The following is a 17,300-nucleotide window of genomic DNA, read 5'->3' as shown; positions in this document are numbered from 1 at the left end:
TATATTTGGCGAAATGAAAGTGCGTAAACAAAATTAACAAATTAATAAAAAATTAATAAAACATCTATATTTTTGTATCGAAAATTCATTTAAGAAGAGCTGTAATAATAAAACTGATAGCATTAAAAATAAAAATCGAAACTCAAAGACGAATTTAGAAAAAAGTCGGTCGCCATTATAAATACAACACCACTCCCAGGCGAAGAAATGTACGTGGGATATTAATTCCTTGGCTCGTTATATTTTTTTATTGCGGGGGAATCAACAGTCACGTACGCCCTAGGCATCAAAATTCCACACGACGCCACCGAAGTGGAGATTACGCTGTAACGATGATAAGGCTTTCAGATCGGCTATCGGTTGAAAATCATAAAGGAAATTAAGATTAACGACGCTATTAGTGGACGAAATCATTCCTTCACCTGTCGGTAGCGATGTTTGGTGCTATACATTTCATTAGTGCCAGTGTGATGATTATTGATTCATTTTAGTGACCCACAGTTAAGGGTGAACTCGCATATTGAGAAATACATGAAGAAGGACACAGTTACGAACCACACCTCTCAAGTAAAAGTCCTGCTTCTACACGACTAAAAATTTGCGGAAGCAGACAAACAAGGCATGCTTCAAAGGAGAGTATGTTTGCGCCTATACGCTTCCGTGTTTCTTTTGTTACGTATATAAACCAGGAGAGGGCGCGCGGCGGTGATACGTAACATTAAAAGGCACGTGGCGTGTCATCGAAACCCCAACGAAAATATTTTTTTCTCTTTCCTTGGAATGATATAGTTCTGCTGTGTTCTTTTATTATTAGGTCCACCGAATTAAATTGATACTAATAATTATTCTTAGTAAATAATGAAGAACCATGGGGTGATACACACCCCATTCCCGGGTTAAATAACTCTTCCCAAACCTTATCCCACCTTTGATTCATCGTGCTGCAAGAGGGGAATCGGAAGGGGACGAATCGCGAGATTGGGCAACACACTAGTGGAAAACGAATGAAGTAGTCAGGGCTTCAGGAACGACGAAGTGCTGGACGTGGTGGGTGAGAAGAAAACTTTTTTAGATGAGATGCGGAGGAGGCAGAAGGTTTTAAATGGAGCGAGTGCCACTGAGCTTAGGCACATTTAGAAGGAAGAATGCAAACGGGGGAGGAAGAGAATACTAATTATAAATAAATGGAAATGAAGTAGGCCTTATATTGAATTGAAGATGGAAGAAGGCGTATGGTACAATGAATTTAAGGTTGAAGTCCAATTTGGGGAGGAGAGGCAGGACTCATAGGTTTTATATTTCAACGCCCTTTGGATAGATTTAAGAACTTTAAAAAGAAATATACTCACAATCTACTAGTATCCATTTGAAGCACGTTTCCTCCAGCACAAGCTTAATGCCCAGTCACATATAAACTGAATCAGCAGCTTGAATCTTGAATGCTATATTTGCAGTTCGGTTAAGATAACGCTGTAACGATAATAGGGCTTTCAGGCCTACTATTGGTTAAAAATCACATTGGAATTTGAGACGACGAAGATATCAGACGACGAAGTCATTCCGTCACCGTCGCGTCGCGAGTGATGTTTGGTGTTTTACCATCTATAAGTATCAGTGTGAAGATTTTTAGTTCTTTCCAGTGATCCAGAGTTAGCGTTTAACTCGCATATTGAGAAATGCCGAAGGAACGTGAAAAGTATAAAAAAAGACGAAGTTACGAACCAGACCTCATCGAATGAAGGTCCAGCTTCTGCAAGTGTGAAAAGTTTGCTGAAGCAGACAGGCAAGGCATATTTCCAAGGTTAGTTTGCGTCCATGCGCTTCCGTTTTTCTTTTGTTGCGTATAAAAAAAATCTCTTCCCGGCCTTACCCCACCTTTGATTCACCGAGCTGCCAGAGGGGAAATTGAAGAGGAGGGATCGCGAGATATGTGTGACTCGCTTTCGGCAGGACTGGGGTGAAGTATCGCAGAGTGTTTTCGGAAGCCCTGAGAGGATTACTTCTGCAGCTTAATTCAGACGTTCGCCAGAGTTATAGGAAGACAATATACTCCGCGGCCGGTGAGTTTTACTACCATTTCTCTTTTTCCCTCCCACATTCTTTCATTCATGGTGAGTCACCTCTCGGCTTTTCAACCACGCGTACCTACAATGTACCTACCTGTTAAAAAATAGGTAAGGTGGGTTCAACGGACTCAATCGAGAAAAAGGAAATCGTTACTATGTACTTGGTGTGATGCAGATCGGTAGATGAGCTTGGGAAGTTTCCATGTTACGATCCGCCTCGGATTACCTCTACATTAAACTACGACCTAAACATACCTCTAATTAAACGCAAGTGTACGGTTATCTGCATCTATCGACTAACCATAAGCCGTAGTTCAGCAGTTCCGCCTTTTCTTTAAACAGCGATTTCAGGATTAAGCGTAGACTTGAAGACAAGAGCCTCATCTTTCCAGAATTACGGATTATCAGAAAAAATTGAGTCATCGCGTGAGTCTATTTTTGCTCGCTGGTTCAAGTGCTGCGTGGTAAACTGTAGGATCCAAATCACCTAGGTTCGCTTCCCACTTGTAATTCAATCAATAATGAACTTAGTACCTCACTCAAAAGACTATATGCCCCTGTATATGCTAAAAACAGGAGGATGCCGCGGCGGTATCAGGGGAAAGGCGACATATTACGGCCCGACGCAGAGTTCTTTCCCGTGCGATGACCTAACTCTAATCAGGGCGTTGTCTTACCGTCGCCGCCGCGCTCCGCAGCGTACAGTATGTTTCAGGAGGAATCTGAAATTCTAAAGGACGTGGTAGGCAGAGATGGACAAAATAAATATCAAACGCATGTAAGGTACATAATACAAATTACTCTTAAAATCTTAACCCATTAAATCCCAAGCATGTTAATAACTTAATAATTCCAAATATTTTGATGAATTTGCAATAAAACAGACTCAAATAAGGCAAATTATCGATTTCTATTTTTTTATTGTTTTTAGTTTGCCGTTGGTGAAACGTTGCGTATGGGAAACATTGGGTCTAGCCGCAGCGTCGCCGCGTGAAAATACTATGGATTGCGGCTCCTGTGACCTTGATGTAAGGCATGAGTCGAGGAATGTATTAACTTAGTACCAATTATTGATATCTTGTCTGCCATATCCTCAAGAATCAGCGATATGAATTGACACATAACTCAGTAATGGTAAATAATACCCACCCATACCTTCAGTCGAGTCACAGCGCACAGTGGACTAGAATCGAAAAAAGCTGGCCAAAACCTCAAAATCGATTTTTTTGAGCTAGGAAGTTGAAACTTCGTACTAAAATAAATTGTGCATAACTTTCCAGATTATTTATTTCCTGTGTTTTCACTTTAACAATATATGTGAGGACAAGGTTGAAAACATTTAGCGAAAAACGACCACCCTCGATTTTTTTCTGAAAATTGCTAACTTTATCCTCGTGCAGTGGTTTCATGAATACTTTTATCGACTAAACTGTTGTACCATCTTAATTGACACTTCTTTTCTTTCATTTTAAGGGTTTTTAAAGATTTTTTTTCATCAATAACCATAGATTTATAACAAAATGGCGGAGCCTGTTTTCAGCCCTTTTTTTACATAAACGTAGAGAAAAAATAGATATTACCCCGGAATTCCGCCAAGTGACTGATACTACGTGGTTCTATGAAGCTTCTACATTGTGGATCTAAAGTCAAACCTTGCATTAACTCCTAACCCCGAATTTTAAATCGTTTTTTCGAGCGTGCGGTCGACTTCGGTTCTGGCCGGCGGCGGCGGAGAGTACGGCGACGCCGCAAGCGTGTGGAAGCAATATAGTCTCTTTCACTTTAATATGTGGATAACAGATATAATAGCGATAGAAAATAATCACCAGAAGGTAAAATTAATAAATATTGCTACGAATGACTCTTATTATGCAATCGCTGGGCACTGCAAGAGGTGCACTGAAAGGTTTCTTTCTTTGAGTGCATTCCATATACTACTACGGAGAATGGACTTAAATCGTGTGGTGAAGAATTCAGGGAGGTATGTTGGATTATTAATAATATCGGTAAAACATTTGGCTATGGCTCCATCTAGATACGTAAACTGTTTATACCAGAAGTTTTGAATTCCGTCAGGACCTCGTGATTTCCAATAATATGCATTTCTTAAAACTATTTTAAGGTCCTTGGTTGAGATTTTAGTGAACTGCATTTCAAATAAATTGAGGTGTAAGTTTTCTTCGTTTCCAATCCAACTTGCACTCGAATTGCTTTCTGTTGGGTTCGACCATATTGAGGACCAGAAGTTGTATACCCCATCCTGATGTGGCAATTTACCTTCGATGTCAGTAGTTGCAGATGATTTCAGCTTCTTGTAAAATGATTTTTCGTAAGTTTTAAATTACCTACCGGTTTTGATCCTTTCTATGGAAAGATTTATTGTATCTTTTAAGGCGCCCAACTGTAACTGCTAATTTTTGTTATGAAGTCGATTTACTCTTTGACATGCCTGCTGTGGTTTTCATTGGTTATATCTGTGTTAAAATAAAAAAAACCCATTTAAGTGATGATACCAACTTTCTCATTCTAATTCCATTTTGATATTAGGTCAATTTACCAATTTGCTGTCTTAGATTTTTATATGGCTTTATTACTATTATAATAAAATGATTGTACCGATTAAAGGTAGGGTTCGTGGAGTACTTAAGAAGTATTCTGGGAGCCCCTCCTTCCCCCAAGCACTTTCCACTTCAATTATTAATAAGGCCTGACTCCCTTTCAATCTATTACACCTTTTATAAAATCTACAAAACCTTTTAATGCATGGAGCCTAAAACAATGATTATGAAAGATCCTACACAATATCGACCAATAACATGTCTGCCTGCTATGTATAAAATATTCGTCTTGTATCACAAATAAATTGTATAGCCACATTGACCACCATTATATACTTGCAGAAGAGCAAAATGGATGCCGGAAGTTTCCTTAGGATGCAAGGAGCAAATGACAATCGATTCTGTAATATTACAGCAATCACGCTAAAATAACAGAAATCTTCATGTTGCTTATATTAAATACCGTAAGGCGTTTGACAGTGTCCCACATAATTGGTTGTTAAAAGTTCTGACTACTTACAAAATCCACGGCACCATCACTAAATTTTTAGAAGCAACTATTCGAGACTCATACCACCGATGGCGGCGCTGAAAGCAGTGACGTAATTTGCCAACATGGCTGACGCATCGATGATATTGTTGTAATGATAACATAGGTGCAATAGGATGAGTTGTCGAGCCACTGCGATAATCAAAGTAGAAAACATCTAAGAAGATTTTCTTGGCTTTGAGGAGGTATTTCGATTCCTATGGACAGCGACAAATAGCAGTTAAGATTAAGGAATTAATAAATTTTATCTGAAATATCCTCTACAATCTCATGGACATTACTCAAAGGGTTCCTAATGACCATAAATGAGTGCCTGCGAAAAAAATAACATTATTCTCAGCCGGCTAGAAAAGAAAAATTGCCATACATCGGTTACCCCAAGTGCATTAAACAAACAAACCACCGTCCCAGTTAATGATGAATTGTAGCAAAAAATGGCAACTGAAAAGGCATTTTACATTAATATGAATGCTTAAAATATATTACTTGCGACGTTATGACGGCTTAATATCAAAAATATAATTAGAAAAATCAGTTAATTCCCAGAAATACCAATGATTTGTCAACGTGGTTTCTTTAGGTATCCTCGGAGCTCTACTTCCGAATTCGGCCAATAGTTGGCGTATTGCTTGTATGGATTCTCGAATGGCAAAGTGGAAAACATTTGGTCATTATATCGGGTAAAGGCTTTACAACACCAACCATTGGCATAAAACGGGGTCTATTCCAAGGAGACTCATTGAGTTCACTCTGTTTTTGCCAGGCATTGAACCCATAACCAAATTCCCTCAATAGCACTAAATATGGGTACAAAATAAAAAAATAGTGCAAACACCAGTTTTACTATGTCTCACCTTCTATACATGGACGATATTAAAATCTATGCCTCAAATGAAATACAGCTCAAGTAACTTCTGGTTGTAAGGAGTAGGTTCTCCGCTGATATAAACATGCGATTCAGATTGGATAAATGCAGATTACTCCACATAGAAAAAGAAAATCAAGCACAGTGACTTCAAAATTACGGACGTTGAGTCAATAATATCTATGGAAGCAAATGAGAACTACAAAAACCCTTTATGCAAGCAAAATCAACGCAACTAAACAGATCAAGAAGGAATTAACGACTGAATTCAATAAAAGACTAAGATCCATTCTTAAAACAGAATTAAATGCACGAGTTACAATCAAAGCCATCAATACTTTTGCGGTACCTGTGTTGACGTATACATTTGGAGTGATTTACTGGACCAAAACCGAAATAGCAGGCATAGAAAGATCAATACGTGCATCATTCACAAAATTTAATTTACATCACCCAAAGGCTGCAGTAGAAAGACTAACGCTACCCCTCTATATGGGAGGTAGAGGGTTAATTGATATAAAGCAGCTCCTCAAAAATCAAATACATACATGGACTAAAACAATTCTTTTACGATAAATCAAGCAGTTCGATGGCGCACATATCAATAGTACATGCCGACAATAAATTAACAACATTAAATTTTAAACATGGCACGACCTATGGAAAAACCAACACAAGAACCGTTCTATTAAATAGAAAGGTAGAACTATGGGCCCAGAAGGAATTACATGGACGACACATCAATGACCTCAATCAACCATATGTTGATAAAATCTCATCAAACAAATGGTTGTCATTGGGAGAACTTTATGGAGAAACCGAAGGGTTCATGCTTGCAATACAAGACAAGGTTGTTCGCACTAAAAATTATGTAAAGTACGCATCCTAGGTGATAAAATCATAGCAGATGTCAAATATAGAAGATGTTTTCAAGTGCCAGAAACAATCCAACACATTATATATGGCAGTAAGATGTTAGCTAATACTGAATATTAAAGTAGACATAATCAAGTTATAAAAATTATCCCCCAAAAATGGCCGACCAACACAAGTTAATAGATACCAAGACCCCACACTATGAATACCACCCCGAAACAGTGCTTGAAAACAGCGCATTTAAAATTTTCTACGATTTGCCTATCCAAACAGATAAAACCATAGTTAATAATAGACCAGATATAATGTTGATTGACAAGAAATATAGAACTTGTTACATAGCTGATATTGCTGTGCCCCTGTCGCATAACATCGAAAAGACAATAGCCGGAAAAATAAATAAGTACCAAGAATTGGCAATAGAAATAAAATGAATATGGGATATGGAACAGGTTTATATAGCTCCAATTGTCATCTCAGCTACCGGTATCATCCCAAAACATATACTAAACAGTTTCAAAATACTCAACCTTCATCCAAATACATACATTAAATTACAAAAGGCTGTAATAATTTCAACCTTTCATACCACGAGAAAATTTCTCAACGCAATTCAACAGTAAAGCATTGCCATGGTGAGAACCCGTGGCCTTTATACTAAAAAAAAACTTAGTGAAAACTGAAGAAAATTTAAAGGAAAAAAAATAACAAAACTAATAATAACTTTCGTAAGCTAATTTTCCATCATTGAATTTAGCGACAGTGATGAGAGCAAAAATGAATTTTTAATACTAATAATGAACGATGTATTGCATTTTCAGGTCAAGCATGACGGTTACAGAAACTGTATTGCCTCCGCCACTTCACTTCACTCATTCAACTTGGGATATTTGGGAGTTCAATATCCTTAACGCAGCAGAAAAAGCCTCTGGAATTCTCCTGTGGTTGATGATATTTACGAAGGCGAATGAAATAGCATATGGGACATTATATGTTATTCTATCATTATTTGTACTGTGCCGGTACATCATTCAGGCGGTAAGTGGAGCACATAGAAAGTAAGATCAGTTTTGTTCGGTAAAAAATCAATAAACGTCAACAATCAACTAAAATAATCAATTCGAAATTTTTGGAGGTTATCTCTCTGCACAAATATATTTAGTTATAATTTTCCGGTAAATTTACCTGCTGTTGCGAATTGAATTATAAATGAGTTTTAAACTAAGGGCAAAATTGTGTCTTCTTTTTTCAAGTAATTAGCCTTAAACATTTGAAAAATCTTCTCGGGATACCGCGCGGGTAAGATAATAATAGAGCGCCGACGTTTCGGGTACCGACCGTTGAAGCCCATCGTTAGGAGGGGCCGGATTGGCCGAAATCCGATTGTTGTCGCGGAAGACCGTGGACCAGCGTAGACTTAGCTCTGGCAAGCATAACTCTTTTAAGGGTTCTATTCCAAGAGCTGCTGATCGAAAAACCGGTGTCTCAGTTTACTTTCTTATTTTCAAGTTTTATTTCAATCGCCTCTTTGGTTAAACGATCCCAGAAATGATTCGATCGCCATAGAACTCTGGAGTCATCCCACCGTATTTTATGGTCCTCATCCAAGCTATGCTCGACTATGGCTGATTTTTCCGGTTGACCAACGCTGGGCTTCAACGGTCACTTCGAATTTTCTATCAGTAGCCGTGAGAATGGGTAGCGAGTCGGTACCCGAAACGTCGGCGCTCTTAAATAATCTAACCCGCGCGCAATCCCGAGAAGATTTTTCAAAATTTGTTCGCCGGGAAAGTGTTAAATCATATATAGCCTTAAACAGCTATTTTTGAGCCTTGGCCCAAAAGGAATGTAAAATTGTGTGTTACCCCTAAAAATAATGTTACTTCAAAAAAATCGGGAAAATTCAATGTTATTGCATTTATGCTCTTTAAGCGATCTCTACATGTTAAACAATCGAGCTGAATTTTTTAGGATATCCATTCTGCACCCAGAGACTATTTTAAGAGGTAGAAATAAAAAAAACGAAAAGAAATAAAAAAAATAAGCAACACCTTCTCTTCATGTCCTATCCGTTGTGGCGCTGGCGACGAGCTATGATACTGTCAGCGGTATATCACCTTTATTTTTCCTCTACGCTACTACTTTACCAATTTTTTGGGGTGAAGAACCCCCTCACTTTTCAATTTTTTTGCTGTTTTTGCGGTGGTAACAGGTGTGATAGTGAGCAATGGAATGTAATCACATTATCTGTCGCGCCGTAGGCGCGTTCAAAGCTGTACCGGTAAACCATGTTAACCACAACCAGCCAGTTTACAATTCAATGGGTTTTTTGCACATATGTTTATGTTGTTTGGGGTAGTGTGGGTTTGCGTTAACAGAAGCTTACATACTAAACAGTTGATTATACACAAAAGAAATTTAACAGAAGTCGAACTTGTAAAGAATACATTTTATTTTATTTTTTGGAGATTGTTTTGGTAATTTATAATTACTTATTTTTTCATTTTTAATCGTTTTGCAATTATTATGTCTTTTTTTGGATCTTTTCAATTGCTTTAATTTTCTCTCTTTTTTTAATCATTTTCTCTTTTTGTTTTCTTCAATTATTATATTTTGTTACTCCAAAAACACATTGATTGTTACAAATTTATTTGAAAGTAATAATAAACATAGCTAAATCTAGAAGAAGGAAAGACATAGGATAGACTCATAGAAGAGTAATTTGCAAAGGCAGTGTATATTTGGTGGGAACGTTTGGATTGTAGTACCAAATGTCTGTAAGCAGTATATTATGAGCCTCCCCGAGCCTGGATTTAAAATTTTTAACTAAATGGTTTATAAATTCGTTGATTGATTGTATTCGTAGAGCACAGCGAACGTCTTTCATATTGATTAATTTTGAAAGGTTCAGTAGTAGGCGAAGCGATTTATGGAATGAATGCATGCGTGTTAAAATTGAATTTCCAAAGTCGCGTATCTACATCTACGAGGTACCGTGCAAGCCACCAGCAGGGTGTGTGGCAGGGTGTGATTCCACACCAGGCATGCGTCACCAGTAGTGGTTCTATGTGGGGGCTTCTCCAATTGTCGACACAGGCACAAGAAAAAATCGAAATTTTTTGTTGTTACCTCTCTGCACAAATATATTTAGTTATAATTTTCCGGTAAATTTACCTGCTGTTACGAATTGAATTATAAATTAGTTTCATACTATGGACATCTATCTATCTTCTATAATCAAGTAGTTAACCTAAAACAGCTGTTTTTGAGCCTTGAAAAGTCCAAATTTACCAAATTCCCGAACTTTCCTTTGGCTGGGAGGAATTCCCCAGACTCCCATTTTGCCCCATTTTTGGTCTAAACCTAGATCCGCCACTGTGCAGCACTCATCCTAGCCTTAAGGGCAGGCGCACACTAGCGCGACCACGACCACGGCAGATCTCTGTCGCACACCTTCCGACCAGAGCACGACCACGACCACACCCACGATAGCAAAACACATTCACCGTCCACTTGCTCAGTCGGTATGGTCGGGTCGGAGTGAAGTCGGAGTCAGTGCACGCACGCACGCAACGAGTTTCTTTTTGGTTTAGACGCCCGGTTCCCAGCTGGCGTGCTGTCTACAGGGAGTTTCTTCTTAAGGTTTTTTCTGCTATGAAGTAGTTAAAATGTCATGGCACTGACAGTATCAGATCAGGGGGAAGGGATGTGGGAGGAATTAAGGGCGGTTTTGGGTTGTTTGTGACGAAAGGTTGTGTAATCATAGTCCCAGATTTTATCAAGCATTTCATTATTTAAATTGCCAAGCGTTTTCGAAAATTTTATAATTTGTGATTTTAGGTCAATTATTGGGCAGATTTTCAGGTCTTTCCTGATGCTGGCGTTGCTCAGGAACCACGGTGCTCCGATGATCCTTCTAATTATCTTATTTTCGGCAGTTTGTATCCTTTTTAAATGGCTGGGCGCTGCGTGAAGCCATGCCGGAGATGCGTAGCTCAGTAGCGGTTTGATGGTGCTGTTGTACAGAAGTAGCTTTGTCTTCAATGATAGCGGAGCCGATGGCCGAAGTAATGGATTTAAGACAGCTGCAACGCCTTTTGCTTTGTTGATGGCAGAAGTGATGTGGTGTGACCAAGTTAGCCGCTTGTCGAATTCCACGCCGAGGTATTTTGCGACTTCTTGCTTCGGAATGGTTTTGTTTTTAAAGTAAAGTCGCGGTCCTTCTCCGGCTCTTGGGCGTCTGGAAAATACCACATGTACGCATTTGTTCGGATTTATTGAGAATTTCCAGTCCTGGGACCAGTCTTCATATTCATCTATATGTTCTTGAAGGCGATCAACTGTGGATTCCGGATCTGAACCCTGAGCCAGAATCGTGGTGTCGTCTGCGTAAAGGAAAAGGTGGGTTTCGGGATTGGTTGGAGTGTCGTTAACATAAATATTGAATAGGGTAGGGGAGAGGATGGCTCGTTGGGGAACACCTGAGGTTATTGGGCGGAAAAAGGATTGAGCGGAATTGACTTGGACGAAGAAGGTACGGTCGGATGCAAGGATTGGATTATTTTGAGTAAGTATGATGGAGTTCCGATAGCAGACAGTTTGTAGATTAGGCCCAGGGTCCAGACTCGGTCAAACGCCGCTTCCAGGTCTAAGAAAACGCAGTGGCTGATCCATTTGCTATTGAATCCGGAAGTGATGGCTTCAGTTAGGCGTACAATTTGGTGCGTTGTGGATATTTTCTGCCGGAATCCTGCTTGCTCTGGTCGCAGAACGTCGTTTCCTGACGAATTCTTTCAGCCGGCGGTGAATGAGAATCTCGAAAAGTTTGCCAAGAGTGTCTAGAAGACTGATTGGTCGATAGGAGGAGGAATTGGTTGGAGGTTTGTGGGGTTTCGGGATCATAATGATTTTGGCTTTCTTCCAGGAAGTGGGAAAGTAGGAAATTTGTAGAAGGAAGTTGAATAGTTTGGTTAAAAGGTTTATTGTGGGTGAAGGTAAATTTTTAAGAAGACGGTTAGGAATGTAATCAGGGCCGGGAGCAGATTTAGGTTTTAGGATTCGGATAATTGAGGTTATTTCGGAGGAGGAAATAGGCGAAGGTTCAGAGATTGGGAAGTAGTTTAGGGCTAGCCAGGATGTGGTACAGTCTTCCTCTAACTCGGACGGCAAGTCGTTTGAAAAACGCTTTTCAAGCATTTCGCTGAAAATTTCGGCTTTTTGATGATCCGTGGTCGCCCGGCCGTTGACAGTTTTCAATGATGGAATATCTCGGCGTGGTTTGCGTAGAGCTTTCGACACTGGCCAGATGCTGCCGTGAGGTATTTCAATATTCTTCAATTTATCGTGCCAGGATTTCTTACGATGGTTTGTGAGAAGTCTTTGTACGCGATTTCTCAGCGCGTTGAATTTCATGCGATCTTCTCGCAGTCTTGATTGCTGCCACGCTTTTCTGGCTGCATTCCTGTGCCGGATTGTAGTGAGAATTTCTATGGGAATTGCGTCTGGATGCGATGTCGGAGGAGGAATGAATTTCGCCTGTGCAGCGGAATCGTTGATCAAGTCCGTGAGTTTTCCTATGAAAACGTCAGCATCAGACCGGGTTTGCAGCGGAAGATCTTCAAGCTTGAATGAGTTATCTCCTATGACTCTTGTGAATTTGTTGTAGTTAATTCTGGGCTTTGAGGGATTGATTCGGTCGGTGGGTGAGCAAGGAATGGTGTACAGGATGGGAAGATGATCAGAGGCGGATGAGTCTAGGATAACGGGTTGATTTGGCAAAGGAATTTTGTAGGTTAAAACGATATGCAGTATGTCGCTGGAACCGCGGGAAGAAAAGTGAGTAGGAGATAAGGGAGCCAGAATCTCGAAGTTCATCTCTTGCTGCAAGCGGTGGAGTAAGTTACCGGGACGATTCGTTGCGTTGCATCCCCAGGTTGTATTTTTAGCGTTGAAGTCGCCTCCTAAAACGGCCATTCCGTGCAGAAGTGATGCAATTGTTGAGAATTCTTCTTTTTTCGGGCAGTTGTTTGGTGGCCGATAGATGGACCAGATGGCAACGTTTCCAATCCTTGTTCTAATCGATGCGCCAACAGCTTCAACAGAAGAAGATGGATTATAAGGGAGTCTTGACGCGGCAATTGAATTTTTGACAAGTAGTAAGACTCCTCCGCCGGATTCCTCGCGATCTTGCCGGAAGCGTTGATAGCCCGGGAGGAAGATATTCTTTTCTGGCTTTAATTTGGTTTCTTGAATTAATGCAATGTCAACGAGTTGTTCATTGAGGAGATGACGTAGTTCTTCTTGTTTATGTTGTAGTCCACAGATATTCCACTGCAGAATCCGTAACTGTGTAATGTTCTGATTAGCCATCGGACAGCAGACTAAGAGCTCCTTGGATTATGGCATTAAATAGGATTTCAGATTTGGGAGTAGTAGAGGGAGTAATTAGTTGCCTGACTAAGTTAGAAATCCAGGAAGTGATTTTTTGCCGAAGGGATGGAGTAAATAAGGTTGATAGGAAGGATTGTGGATCGGAAGCAGGAGATGGTTGTTGACTGGCGGAATCTGCAGTGGAGTTGGTACGTACATTTGATAGTGGAGGATACTGCTCGTTGTTGTTTTCAGGGACGGTTCTTGTAGCAGTTTGTCCAGCTCGCATTTTTTCGGCAAAGTCTTGTAATGAGGGCACTGCTTGTAGTTAGCTGGGTGCGGTCCTTCACAGTTAGCGCGGAATACTGTGCAATCGGTGTGAGAGTGTTGGCCTCCGCATCGAACACATCTTACTTGCAACCATAAAATTTGTGAGTGTTACCAAATCGCTGACACTTGACGCATTGAGGTGGCCCTGGTGAGGGACGAAATGGTTCTATTTTGACGCCGAGTCCGCAGAGATTGGTGACATTTTCAAACTTGTCTTTGTCCGCAGCGGATGACAGCTTTAGTTGAAAAAGCGGTAGCAAGCGCGTAGGCAAAGGTTCTAGTGTTGCGCCTGTATCTTCAGCAAGAAGGCGCTCTCGGCGTTCGCGTTCAGATTTCAGGGGACGCGTTGTCCGAAGCTGCACAATGTCGTCCACGTTCAGTCCAATGGCTTCTAGTCCCTCTTGAATTTCCTCAATGGTAGTGTCTGCCTGCAAGCCGCGGAGGAGAAGAAATATCTTCTTATCTTCTAGGAGCTGGTACGTGAAATATTCCCTATTTCTTTCTTTAAACAGGCGAACAATAGAGCGAAAATCGTCGGAATTGTGGCATTGGATGCGGATGTTAGATCCAGTGGAGTGGCAGACTGGTGGGTTGTTAGTTGCAGCAGCGATTGCTCTGTTTTTAGTCGACCATTGGCTGCCGTCTTTCAGAAAAATTGGTGGTATTTTGACTCTTGGTGGATTTACGCGAGCGTTCGAAGGTCCTTCTGCCGTGGATGATGACGCGGCGTCCAATGGGCGGACTGGCTGCGGTCTAGGAGGCGTAGCGGCGCTAGTACTTTGATGAGGGTCCTGAAGAGGGCCGTTGCTTGAAGCAGAGCTAGAGTGCTTGTGGTTAAGGCCCGGAAGAGGACCATTGCTGGTGTGCTTGCGGATAAGGTCCTGAAGAGGGCCAAAATGGTCCTCATTAGGGCCGTTTTCAGAGTCTACACTGGCAAAAACTTCAAAACGATTGCTGGTAACGATTGGAGGTGGTGACATCGGAGGCGAAGATGACATACGCTGTCGTTTGCGATATAACGTGAAGGCACTATCGCTGGATTGAGTGACGTTAGGCGTCAACGGCGGAAGGCCGAGTAAATCGCGAACACTTGGATCGTTAAGCTTGGCTTTAGGCAAAGAAATGCTAATGAATGCTTCATCGGAGACACTGGGATCACTATGATTAACACTAGGGGGAGGGTCAGTGCCATGACTAACAGAGTCTCGAACGGGGATGGCCGACGGAGACTGGTTGGCTGCTGTCTCGGATGATTCCTCAGGAACGGGGCTGACTGATGGCCGCCGGAGTGGCTGGCATGTTGCTTTCTCAAATTCCCATGCAATCTCCGGATTCGGAGACTCCGAGGACTCGAGATCCATGGCGCCCAAAGGCGCGCAGATGCTGGAGAACTCCTTGTTGTCAGTTGTCGTGATAAACGAAGCACAATAAGAATAATACTGACGCGAAGCGCACAGAAGATCAGCCGCACTTGAATAAACTGCCTGCAGGGAACAGCTACTCCGTGTCCGACGGGGGCGAGAATCGCGAGAATCTGCGTCTCGATGCGCGCACTGCTGCTCGCGTGTAGTGCTGCGGGACTCGGTGATTGCGTGACTCACGGTGTGCTAGTTGACCTCGGAAATGAAACCAAATGCAATGCTGAAAAATAACTGTTTTAGGCTAATTCTTTAATAAAAAAGGACACAAATATGCCCTAAGTTTAAAACATAATTGTAATTCAATTCATCGTGGTAGGTAAATTTACCGGAAAATATTACTAATTGTAAATATTTTTGTACGAAGAGGTGATCTCCAAAAATTTCGATTTTATCAAGCGCATTTTTCGATCAAATGCCTACAAGGTATATCATAAGTTTTGCCAGAAAAAAGAGTCCTCAAATTTGCGAAATAATACCACACCAATATAAATAAAAATATTCTGAAACTAATGATAATATTGATAAAGTACCGTATCACCGGAATATAAATTCTTTACTTCATTAAGATCCTTCCAATACTCTTGCAGCAGCTTGCGTGTTTTTCGAAATCTGAACATATTTAGTCCTCTGTATCTCAGAATTGATGTTTGGTCTCTCTCTCTGTCTTTGCTATGACATGCTGAGTCACGTAAATTTCAATTCAAAATTAAATACAATGATACAAAATAAAGAAAAAAATCTAACATACGCAGACTTCTCTTGCGGTCGAATGTAAAGCTTACTGGTTAGTCACTCAAAAGATAAATCATTTTTTGTCATTAAAAGATTTTGGGCTATCGTGATTTCATTCTTTTGAGTTTTGCGATGCTCACGTCTGTCTGATTCTCATTGTCAAATGTACTTCATGATGGTAATGAGGGCAAACATTAACTTTCAATGCTTTAAATAAGAATTTTATTGCATGCATTTCAGGAGGAGGTTTTGACGAAAAAGATCCTGAACATAGCACGAATGGTCTCAGGATTTCTGCTGTGGTCACTGATATATGCGAAGTTCATTGAAATAGAGTTTGGGACAGTATACTTTACTCTTTCATTATTTGGAATACTGTATTGGTGTATCAGTATATCCTAGTTTCAACAATGTAGTGTTTATGATCTTGGAGTATATAATGACCTATACTCCAAGATCATAAACACTACATTGTTGTAATAATAAGGAAGGTCAGGAGAAGAAACTTTATCCTAGTTTCAACCAAAATCAGCCACATTAATTATGCCTGCAGGAACCTACTTGTCAATCTTGAACATGGTGGGTAAATAAGCAGTATCAGTGTTAGTGAAAGATTTACCTGAAGAGATTAAGTCCGACATGTGTACGTTGATTTATAAGATCTCAATATTCAAAATCACAATTAGTATTTTGCCAAATTATATGAAAAAAGTACTCACAAATTGCATTTACTGTACATTGATTTTGTGCAGTAAATTTGCATTTACTGTACATAGTGTAATTAAATGTCTGTATGTAACCAAGTAAGGATGTAATTAAATATTTTTCGACAAAAACTATAATTGAGTATTATCGTTACCATCACTACCACTCTCTCGGGGCAAGGAGAAAATTTAGGGCCACTGGGCCTTCCATTGCAAAAATGCCGGAATTTTGGTTAGCCTGAAAAAAATGATTGGTGGCTGAAAACCAAATTCGCAAAATCATTGCCAAAAGTTTCGAATCCGTAATTCCATTACATTAATCATGAATCAAAAAATGTTACACACGAAATTTAATTAGTAGGTACTTAGACCAAAGGTATCAATACGCTATGGAAAACATTTTTTGCTATTAAATATACAAGAGGTATATTTGAAAAGGGAGTAAAAAAGGTCAAATGAGTTTTCCTTTAGAATGAGAAGGATGGTGATGTCAGCGAAAACCAATATAGCTGACGTTGAAATTGCTTCGTTAAAGGTAAGGAAAAACAAAGAAGAGGAGTAATAAGACGTGGGATAGCTCCACGTCACCGGTAAAAATCACATTATATGCATGCGTTAAATCTCATTTGTAATTACCAGTGTGTATTTATGAGTAATTACCCGTAAGTAAGTGTATAGTTATGTATTTTTGAGAAAAAGACATCTCTTCAAGAAGTTTCACCGCTAACGGGATGCAATTATCAAATGCCGCGTTCGTAAATATATAGGAGACACCATTACTCGGAATCTTGCGTGAGGTAAATACATACGCGAAGTGTGTAGGAAATCC

General features: G+C 40.2%; 1 protein-coding gene and 1 long non-coding RNA gene across 3 annotated transcripts in view; one reads left to right on the top strand and one right to left on the bottom strand.

The window, feature by feature from the left end:
- LOC124165718 overlaps positions 1–17,300 on the bottom strand; it is a 75,404-nt gene that overhangs the window by 25,818 nt on the left and 32,286 nt on the right. Inside the window, exon 1 of one of the 2 annotated variants that reach the window (XM_046543204.1) lies at positions 1,350–1,416. The exons of the other annotated variant lie outside the window; for it this stretch is intronic. The gene's annotated coding sequence lies outside the window, so the exon portion shown is untranslated. Of the gene's footprint in view, positions 1–1,349; positions 1,417–17,300 lie in introns of those variants that run through there. 2 annotated transcript variants of the gene reach the window in all.
- On the top strand, positions 1,574–16,588 carry LOC124165719. The gene is made up of 3 exons (XR_006866296.1): positions 1,574–2,060; positions 7,737–7,953; positions 16,008–16,588. It is a non-coding gene; the product is annotated as an uncharacterized LOC124165719 (long non-coding RNA).

Source organism: Ischnura elegans, chromosome 9 (genome assembly GCF_921293095.1).
Source record: "Ischnura elegans chromosome 9, ioIscEleg1.1, whole genome shotgun sequence".
Lineage (NCBI taxonomy): Eukaryota > Metazoa > Arthropoda > Insecta > Odonata > Coenagrionidae > Ischnura > Ischnura elegans.
The sequence above is the reverse complement of the archived record's forward strand: the minus strand, read 5'-3'. Positions and strand labels throughout refer to the sequence as shown.